Genomic DNA, 10,105 nt, shown 5'->3' with positions numbered 1-10,105 from the left:
CATTGTCCGGACGCACAGAGGTTGCCAGTTTGATACCTGGTCAGGGCACATGTAGGAACAGATTGATGTTCCTGTCTCTTTCTCTCTCTCTCACTCTCTCTTCTCTTCAAAATCAATAAAATAAACATTTAAAAAATAATTAAACTCCTCTCACTGAATAAAAAAAGTAATCAAACTCATAGAGACAGAAAATGATTGATGGCTGTCAGGGGCTGGGAGGAGAGGAGGAAATAGAGAGTTATTGCTCAGTGGATATAAATTTCAGTGTACAAGATGAATAAGTTCTAGAAATCTGTTACACAACATAGTGCCTACAGTTAACAATATGATGTTGTACACTTAAAAATTTGTTAAGAGGATAGATCTCATGTTGTGTTGTTACCACATGTGTGTGTATGTGTGCTCACACACAGACACAGGCAACTCTTGGAGGTGATGGATATGTGTATTATCTTGATTGTGGTGATGGGGTCACAGGTGTATGGTATATGTCTAAACTCTTCAAATTGTGTTCTTTAAATGTGTGCAGCTTTAGCTGTACAATTATACCTCAGTAAAGCTGAATAAGAAACAAACAAAAAAAAGTCTTGTTTCATCCCCAAAGAATTGAGATACCTGATGTATTTGTTCGGTAAATAAAATCAACCCTTTTGAGAGGGAAGGAAGTTGTTTTATGTTAACTTGCTGGATAAACAGAGAGACTGTGAGTCATGTTTCTCTTCCAATAGAACCCTGTGGGGAACTGAAATGGGCTGCAGGAGGGAGAGGGCATCTGACACGGTCTGGAAATCTAGAAAGACAGAGCTTGCGTACACTTCGGCATCCTTTAAACCCCACGCCACACAGAGACCAGTTAAAAGGAAGCTCTTCAAAGGTTCCAATGAGTTGCCCTCGCCTGGAAGAAAAAATACAAAGTTGCTTTGAATTAAATCCTTGAATTTGACTCCCGGCTCTGCTGTGAACAGGCATATCTCTTTCCCTCTCAGAGCCTCAGTTATTTTGTCTGAAAATAGAGTTAATGCAACTGCTACATATGTGAGAGCCTGCCTTGGGTCAGGTCTTCAGAAGCTGCTTCTCACCCACGCTTCCATGGCCTGGCCTCACAAGCCCCCACGACTGTCCCCACTCTATAGATTAGGTGTCTATTGAAAGCACTCAATACATGCACCTCTCCTACCAGACTCTGAAACACTGGACCACAGAAACCATATAATATCCCTTTATATATTGCCAAGTACAGAAATTGGCACATCACAATTATTCAGCAAATGTTTGAATAGATTAAAACAAAACAAAAAAACAGCCTGACCTGTGGTGGCGCAGTGGATAAAGCATCGACCTGGAACACTGAGATCACCAGTTTGAAACCCTGGGCTTGCCAGGTCAGGGCACATATGGAAATTGATGCTTCCTGCTTCTCCCCCTTTCTCTCTCTTTCTCTCTCTTAAACGAATTAATAAAGTCTTAAAAAAAATTTTTTTTTAATTCTAAAAAGAAAAACACGCATGACACAAAGAGAATCTTAAATGTTAAGGAGCCTGGAGCTTACCCGTTTGAAAGTGGAGCCAAGTGCCCTACCCCTAAGGATGACAAACCTTCTCATTTTAAGTTTGGCTTCTAAGTATGACCATCACCTGATAGTAACTTATTTTTGTTTCCTGTGAGTCAGAGAGCAAAAGGCATTGTCTCCAAGCCACCCAGGGCAACCTTTAAACAAATGACCCCATAATGAATAGTTTTGGTAAAGTAACAGCTGTCGCATACCTTGTCATAATATGGGAAAACTCTCTAATTTGTTTAGTGCTCTGTATTAATAAAATCCATGTCCTATCATTTCTCAAGAGTCTCTAAGAATGCTTATTAAGGTGGTCAGTGAAAAGTCCCGTGACACAGCCTGAGAGAATGGCCGGCGGGGAGGCAGGGCAGGGGAGCGGCTGTCCTGGAAGTGAGCACGGTGTCAGTCTCCCTTTGAGGTTCCGTGGGAAAATGGGCTGTGCTGAGGGCTAAGCGGATACAGCCACACAAATGTGCAGCGTGACTTCTAAGGCTCATGTAAAGGTTGGACACGGTTGTTGTTTTTTCCATTGACTTGAGAGAGAGAAATAGAGAAAGAGAGAGAGAAGAAATGAGTGAGAGAGAAGCATCAACTTGTTGCTCCACTTAGTTGTCCCATTTAGTTGTGTACTCATTGATTGCTTCTCTACATACTCTGACTGGGGACCCTAACCCACGACCTTGGTGCCTCAGGATGACGCTCTATCCATTAAGCCACCCAGCCAAGGCTGTCTGTTTGTTAATTGTTTTACTTATTGATTTTAGAGACAAAGGAAAGAGAGAGAATGGAACCCACAACCTTGGGGTATCCAGGCGATGCTCTAACTAACTTAGCTACCAGGTCAGACCTTAGGATTGGACACTGTTTTGTGTTCTGCCTCCCACCCCCATCTGGCGTTTGTCATGTTGAAGAGCTAGAGAAGTCACAGGGACAGGACCTTGGAACTATAGGCAACTTATCACACATCCACAAAATTATTATATTTGGATTGTTGGCAGAAAATACTGTTCCAGAGATACTCATATAACTCAAGCTGACTTTAAAATAACTTTTAACTCCCCACTTCCCCAATAAAAGTCACATTGGCCACTGAAAAGAAAACACAAATAGATTTCCATGTTGACTTCTATGTCAGGAAACTGGAAATAAATATGGCAGAACAGGTTTGAAAGAGGCACTATTAGGCTTGAACGCTGAAAAGATCCATCACCCTTCCTTTTTACAAAGTACCAACCTCTAGAAAGAAGGCAGAAATGGCATGGCGTTTGAGAAAGAGAAGGACCAGGAGAAGGCCTGAAGGGAAGCTTTCCCAGGGATAGAACACAGCACACAGGGGAGCCCAATTCAATACAACAAACATCCACTTGGGCATCTGCTTAGTGCTTGACACAAATCATAATATTCTAGTATTTACTGAATACAGGCTATGTGCTTGGTGCTTTCATGTACACATACCTGTTCATCCTCACACTGGTCCAGTCCAGAAGGTGTTATTGCCTCAGTTCTTAAAGATTAGCTAACTGAGGTTGCAGGATAAAGACAGTCAGGAACTGGTAGGGCTGCCCTTGACAGCCAGGTCCTCTGACTGTACATTCCATTACTCCAGCAGGAGAATGTGCTTAGTTTTTGTTTGTTTGTTTGTTTTTAACAGAGACAGAGAGAGAGAGAGAGAGAGAGTCAGAGAGAGGGATAGATAGGGACAGACAGGAACAGAGAGAGATGAGAAGCATCAAACATCAGTTTTTTGTGTTGCAACACCTTAGTTGTTCATTGAGTGCTTTCTCATATGTGCCTTGACGGTAGGCCTTCAGCTGACCGAGTAACCCCTTGCTCAAGCCAGCAACCTTGGGTCCAAGCTGGTGAGCTTTGTTCAAACCAGATGAGCCTGCGCTCAAGCGGGCGACCTTGGGGTCTCGAATCTGGGTCCTCCGCGTCCCAGCCCGACGCTCTATCCACTGCGCCACCGCCTGGTCAGGCATGTGCTTAGTATTTCTAACACCACTAATTTCCAAAAAGGATCTGAGGCATCTGTGAGAGGAGGTTTTTCCGGGGGGGGGGGGGGCGGTGAGATAGGGGGAAGCTCCTTGTGTCGCAGGCTGGGACACAAGGAGCATCAGAGGTATAGAGTAAGCACCCAGGAAATGGCGGCCTGATTGCCGCGGGTGGGCGGGGCTTGTTCTGCGCACCTACTGTGGTTGTAAACCAAGCGAACTATGGCCTGCTGACTGCCTGTGTGTAGGGGCAGAGGTCTTGCACAGCAACTACCCTGTGCTACAGTTACAAGTGTTCTTGGACCTGCTGGCTGGGGAAGGGGGTGAGGCTCACCCTGAGCACACAGCAACAGTTCTGCATTTCTTATCTTGCAGCCATTCAAGAGTCCGGTATGATGATTCCTATCGGTCAATGAGGACATTAGGTTCTAGCAGGGGATGGCTGAGTGCACAGTTATAGGTGTAGTTAGATGCACACCCAGGCTGGATTCCAGCTCAGGGCTCAACAGGTTCGCCACTTCAGGGAATAGACAGTCGCTATACCTCCCTGTCCTCCCCTCAATTACTCCATAGAAGAGCAGAGACTTCAGTGAGACCCCCCATCCAAGGACTAGCCAGCTAACAGTAATAGTAATAATAATAATGCTCGCCATTTATGGCGTACTTATTCTACATCAGGCACTTGAGTGAATGCTCTCACTTTATTTCATTAACTTTGTCGGGGATGTTGTCCACATTAGCTAAAGGGAGGCAGCAGTCCAGAGCTCTCAAGAGCAAGAAGCCAGAAAGTGACAGCCAGGATGAGAATCCACTTGGATCTGATTTTAAATTCTGTTAACACCAGATCAGGCTCTGCAGAGAAGAAGGGGGCGCGCCTCTCCCACGCAGAGGTGCGGCCCGGGGACTTGCGGCTGGGAGCGGTCCTGTGCCGGGGACGTCCGGCGGGGGGCACTGCAGACCGCTGGCCGCCCTGCGCCCGCCTCCAGCTCCCGCGCCCTCGTGAGTCGCTCTCGCCCCCACCCGGGCCCCAGCCTCTCCCGAACCCCGAGCATAGACCAGCCTCCCAGCGAGGATGCCGGGGAAGCGGGATCAGGCCCCTCTGGGTGTGCATGGACACTCCGCCCCGGAGTTGTAGGAGCGTGGGCCCGGCTCGGCTCTCCGCGTGGGTGTCCCCCGCACCCCGCCCTGGTGCGCTCACACTTACATCTCCACTTGGGTATAGAAAGGCTCCAGGGACCGGGTCTTCTGAGGTGGACGAGGTGGTCCCGGGACTGGGTTCCGCCATGGATCTGGAATTCAGACTCGTGTGGCTCCGACCCCAGGAGAGGAGGGGAAACCCGGCCTGAGAGCCGGGATTCCGGGAGGACACCCGGCGCATTTGAATGTCTGTCTGCTACTTCCCCACCCCGCCCACGCTGTCACCTCTCCTTCAGCCCTGCGGATTCCTCACCCCACCCAGCCCGCTCACTGAATTCTGACTTTGAACCCAAATGTGATCAGGTGTGTTTGGGGACACGCCACAGCAAGCGGGCGCTCTGGCCCTTGCCAAAGCAGCTGCAAGTGGGCATCGCTGTCCCGAGGGACGGACCCCGCCTCAGCCCAACCGAGGTGAAGTTAAGCTTCCTAAAGTTACTCTAAGGCGAAATTTGTGGCGTCCACTGACCTTGACCCTTCCCCGCGGTCACCTGGGACACAGGCATTTAAGGTGGGCAGTTTAACGAGGTGATAACGAAGTGAAAATGGTCTAGTAGCCTCTTGAATTTGAATCCGGGATTGAAGCTTTTTTTTTCCGAAAAAGAATTTTATGAATAAGAGACTCTCATGAAATTCTGTTACCAGTAATAACCCCTGAATGTTAATTGGTCATAATTACCTTGTTAAAAGTCTTGTAAGACCCCTCCAAGTTCTAAGACTACCAGGGAAAGAATCTTTCTGAGATTTACAACTGGGCGGGAAACATCATATTACTTTCTGCATTAGGTTATACATTAGCATACTTGTTGAATTGAACTTTCCGCTTTGGAAAGATTTTAATATCTTTCCAATTCCCAGCTAGTCTCTGGAAATTTAAAAAGGGGTGGTGGGAGGACTGGTGATGTGTATGCCACAGATGGAGATGGAAAAGCTGCCCAGAATATGTTGACATTTAAAAAAAAAAGTTAACATCCCCCCTACACTTTAAAACTATGATATTAGGAACAGAGCATAATGGCAAAAGTTACTAGTACAACATCTGTTCCTTCCAATGGGAGGATTTCTTTCCTGCCAAGAATTTATGAATTTTATATAGGAGCTTGGTTCTGTTTGGGGAAGGAGGAAGGAAGCCCGCCAAGACGGCCCCCTCCTCAGCATGGAATGCAAAGATACTTGGCTCCTGACTTACAGATGGTTCTTGGAGCTGCGTAGGGGGCAAAAGTCACCCTTCAGGAGGACATGGCCGAGAATGAAAAATCTCACAACAGCCACCCTTGGTTTTAAATGAGTAGGACAATACTAGGGAAGGTCAAGGCCATAGGACTTGAAGACAAGACTCCCATTCACAGGAGGCCTAATCCTTTTTTTAGAGAAGAAAGCAGAGAGAGTTTATTACTAACTCCTATCAGTTCATTTCAAATGTTCCTTTCATTTTCACATTAGCCAGATAGGCGGTCATTTTCATTCATCTCAAAAACTTCAGGCAGTCCCTTCAACTGCAGTCCATTGTCTTTTGCTGTTGTTCAATCGAGCCTGATGACTGGAAGGTTTATCTTTCTAAAAACACCAGGGGGGTGTTCAGAAAAGCTGGCTGGGTGAATAGGGCACTAAATGGATTAGCAGTTAAAATATTAATGAGCCTCTTTTGACTGGTTCTGAATTTATCTAAGTAGATTTCCAATGGTCTCCTTTTCTGCATCAAAAGAACTTTCTTCTGCTCTTGAGAAGGTGTAGGTCCAGCATGAAGGTCAACGTTCTGCATTTTCAAGTAGACCATTTTAGGCTCTTGATCCTTGAGTGTAATGGATTTTCTTTTTAATTCAGAGAATTTCAGATGTCATATAAAAAAATCCAATCCATTGAAGTGTTGAGAATTTAAATTGTTCTGCTTGACAGTGCGCTCGTGCGAGAGAGAGAGAGAGAACAACATTAAAAATTTGCTACATTTGAGCCTGGCCTGCGGCAGTGCAATGGATAGAGTGTCATCTTGAAATGCTCAGGTCGCCAGCTTGAAACTCTGGGCTTACCCAGTCAAGGCACATTCAACAAGCAATCAATGGACAACTAAAGTGAAGCAAATATAAATTGATACTTCTCATTGTAAGGTCAGTGGATAATGGGAAAGGTCAGACCCGCGAACTTTGGCTAGGACTGCCCACAACCAACCAAGTTCTTTTTGCCAAAAGAACTTCCCAGGAACCCTTTGGAAAATAGCGACCTGTCTGCCAGCCAGTTAGGTTTCACCATGTCATATTAGCTCGACCACCCTAGGGACCCTTTAAATATCTCCCACACGGGTCACCACTTGCGACTTCCCTGGCCTCCATCTTTCCTCGGGGCCAGGGAACCTCGCCAGGTGGGATGCGCTGTGTACTAAATAAAGCCTTTTATTATTCTACATTTTGTGGCTCCGACCCCCTTCCTTCCTTCTGGGCGGGGAAAAATACTTTACACTCATTATTCCCCACCCCTTGTAAAATCAATAAATAAAATCTTTTTAAAAAAAGTTTGCTACATTTAAGTCCACTGATGTTTATTGAGCACCTACTACATATTAAGCACTTTCTAAAAGGCATTGTCCTACCCCTAATTCTAGAGATGAACTAGGCAATGGGGGAAGGTCACATGAAGAACCAGACCTGGGAACTTTGGCTGGAACCATCCATACCCGTGTGCGCCAAAGAAGCTTCCCAGGAATCCTTTGGAAAAGAATGACCATCTGTCAGTCAATGACATTTTGCCATGTTATATTAACCACCCTACAGATGCTATAAATTACCACCCACACGAATCCCCCCATGCAATTTCTCTGTCCCCTGTCCCCTGGACCAGAGAACATCATCCGGGAAGCGCTCTGAATCAGGGGTAGTCAACCTTTTTATACCTACCGCCCACTTTTGTATCTCTGTTAGTAGTAAAAATTTCTAACGGCCCACCGGTTCCACAGTAATGGTGATTTATAAAGTAGGAAAATAACTTTACCTTATAAAATTTATAAAGCAGAGTTATAGCAAGTTAAAGCATATAATAATAATTACTTACCAATACTTTATGTCAGATTTTCGCTAAGTTTGGCAGGATAAATCTTTACAAAACAACTTACTATAGTTAAATCTATCTTTTTATTTATACTTTGGTTGCTCCACTACCACCCACTATGAAAGTTGGAATGCCCACTAGTGGGCGGTAGGGACCAGGTTGACTACCACTGCTCTAAATAAAGCTTTTATTATTCCACACTTCGTGTCTATGCCCTTCTTCTTCCTCGATGGGGAAAAATACTTTACATTTGGTGCCGAAACCCGGAAGGAGTTTGAAGTGCACTGGGGCTGCTCCTCTCTCCTTCCCTTCCGAGAAAGAACCAGGATCTTGACTTTCCAACCCACTTTGGCACATGGTATGGTAAGTCCCCTGCCTCCAGCCTCTGCTCAATTCTTTCTGCCGAGACTCCCTGTCTGTAATCGCAACTGCATCAGGGACCTCTTATACGTTCCGAGTGCGTGTGTGCCTGTGGAGAGATGTCCTGGACACATCCACTCTACCTGTCTGGTGGCCAGAGCTTGAGTTGGGGGATGCCAATTCTCATCTCAGACCACTCCAAGGACTGAGGGCGGCCATAGAGGCACAGGAATCTAAACCTGATCCAAAAACTTTCTTGGAGTGCCCTATCTGAAACCTCTCCCCACCTAAAGAAGAAGAAACTGTTCTTCTTCACTGTGGCCAGGCCACAGAACCCACTGAATAACCAGACCAAGTGGCCTCCTGAAAGGACTTTCAATTTTAACACCCTCACCAATTTAACTATTGCCAAAGAACTGGGAAATGGTTGGAGATCCCTTACATTCAGGGCTTCTAGTATTTGCGCTCCCGTGCTAATCTCTGTGCCACCTGCTACACAGTGTTGGCTGTTTTTGGCCAGAGAAACCTCACCTAAACCCTCCACTCCTGATATTTCCTTCTCAGCCGACCCCTAACTCTCTTCCCCTCTTGCATGGCTCCCTCTGTCCTATCAAGCTCCTCCCCTCCCTTCATGATTCTGTTTCTCATTCACCTGCAAATACCAGTCCCTCTTTCTCCTCCCCTGCTGGCCAGGGGCCCCTCCCTTCTCCTCTGTGTTCTTAAGCCCCTCCCTTCTCTGCTGTGTTCTTAAGCCCCTCCCCTTTCAGGCCACCTTCCACAGGCCATTGGCCCTCATGCCAGTTTACAGGGCTCCTGACTCAACGGCTCAACCCTGGTCTTCTTGCAGGAAGGCCTGGCCTTGTCCTGTCTCTGGCTCTGGCGTTTCTGGCCAGATCTGGGCTCCCCAGGAGCCCCCCTCCTCTTATTCTCAACCTCCAAATCCCTATCCGAGACCTGTGAACATGGCACTTGAAATTTTTAATGGTCGCAGCTAGAAGGAACAGGCCGAGGCCGTTCGCCAGGCCTGCATGCAGCAGAAGGTAACTTTCCAAATCCAAGCTCTTGTGGCAGCCCTGAGGCCGGCAGAGCAACAGGGGCAAGGCACAGGAAGTGCCCAATCCAAGTCTGGGCCGAAATATTTCAAGGAGGGTCACTGGTCCCGACAGTGCCCCTGCCCACGGCTGCCCACTAAGCCCTGCCCTAAGTGCAAGCAGCCCGGTCACTGGTGGAACAATTGCCCCTTTTGGGAAACAGGTTTTCCCTCAGCGCCTCTACATGGAGGACAAGCCACCCAAATGGGAGGCGAAGCCAGCCGGGTGGGCCCATCGCTCGAACTCCTAGACCTCATGAGCGACTGATGACGTGGCCCAGACTCAGAGACCCCTATCACTCTCGCCAAGTCCAGGGTAATGCTGCAAATAGTGGCTTGCCCCCATGCAGGACTGCTGGCAGTCAGAATCACTGGGCCCTACCCGTCTCTGGCTCACTAAAAGGACCACATCCACGAAGTTTCTAGAGTCACGGTCATATACACGACTCCTCTCAAAGCCACCACCTTCTGACCTCCCCACCCTACAGTGCCCCTAACCAGCAGAAAGTAGCCAGATGAACAGCGGCGCCCCTATCTAACATAAAAGGTCAGAATGTGAGGTCGGTTGGCAATGGGGGAAGGTCACATGAGGAACCAAACCTGGGAACTTTGGCTAGAACCTCCCACACCCATGCGCGCCAAAAAAAACTTCCCAGGAATCCTTTGGAAAAGAGTGACTGTCAGCCAATGACATTTTGCCACGTTATATTAACCCGACCACCATACAGATGCTATAAATTACCTGTCCCCCGGACCAGAGAACATCGTCCGGGAAGTGCTCTAAATAAAGCTTTTATTATTCCACACTTCGTGGCTATGCCCTTCCTTCTTCTTTGGCGGGGAAAATACCTTACAGGCAATACATAGATACAGCCT

The 10,105-nt window shown here is 47.2% G+C and overlaps 1 long non-coding RNA gene across 1 annotated transcript; it reads right to left on the bottom strand.

Annotated features, from left to right (window-relative positions):
* Positions 1 to 619: 619 nt before the first annotated feature.
* On the bottom strand, positions 620 to 4,948 carry LOC136392944 (uncharacterized). Its single transcript, XR_010749011.1, has 2 exons — positions 4,751 to 4,948; positions 620 to 895 (listed from the first exon to the last, which is right to left on the bottom strand). It is a non-coding gene; the product is annotated as an uncharacterized lncRNA (long non-coding RNA).
* Positions 4,949 to 10,105: the final 5,157 nt, after the last annotated feature.

Source organism: Saccopteryx leptura, chromosome 2 (assembly GCF_036850995.1).
Source record: "Saccopteryx leptura isolate mSacLep1 chromosome 2, mSacLep1_pri_phased_curated, whole genome shotgun sequence".
Lineage (NCBI taxonomy): Eukaryota > Metazoa > Chordata > Mammalia > Chiroptera > Emballonuridae > Saccopteryx > Saccopteryx leptura.
This window is presented reverse-complemented; position numbering and strand designations above follow the sequence as displayed.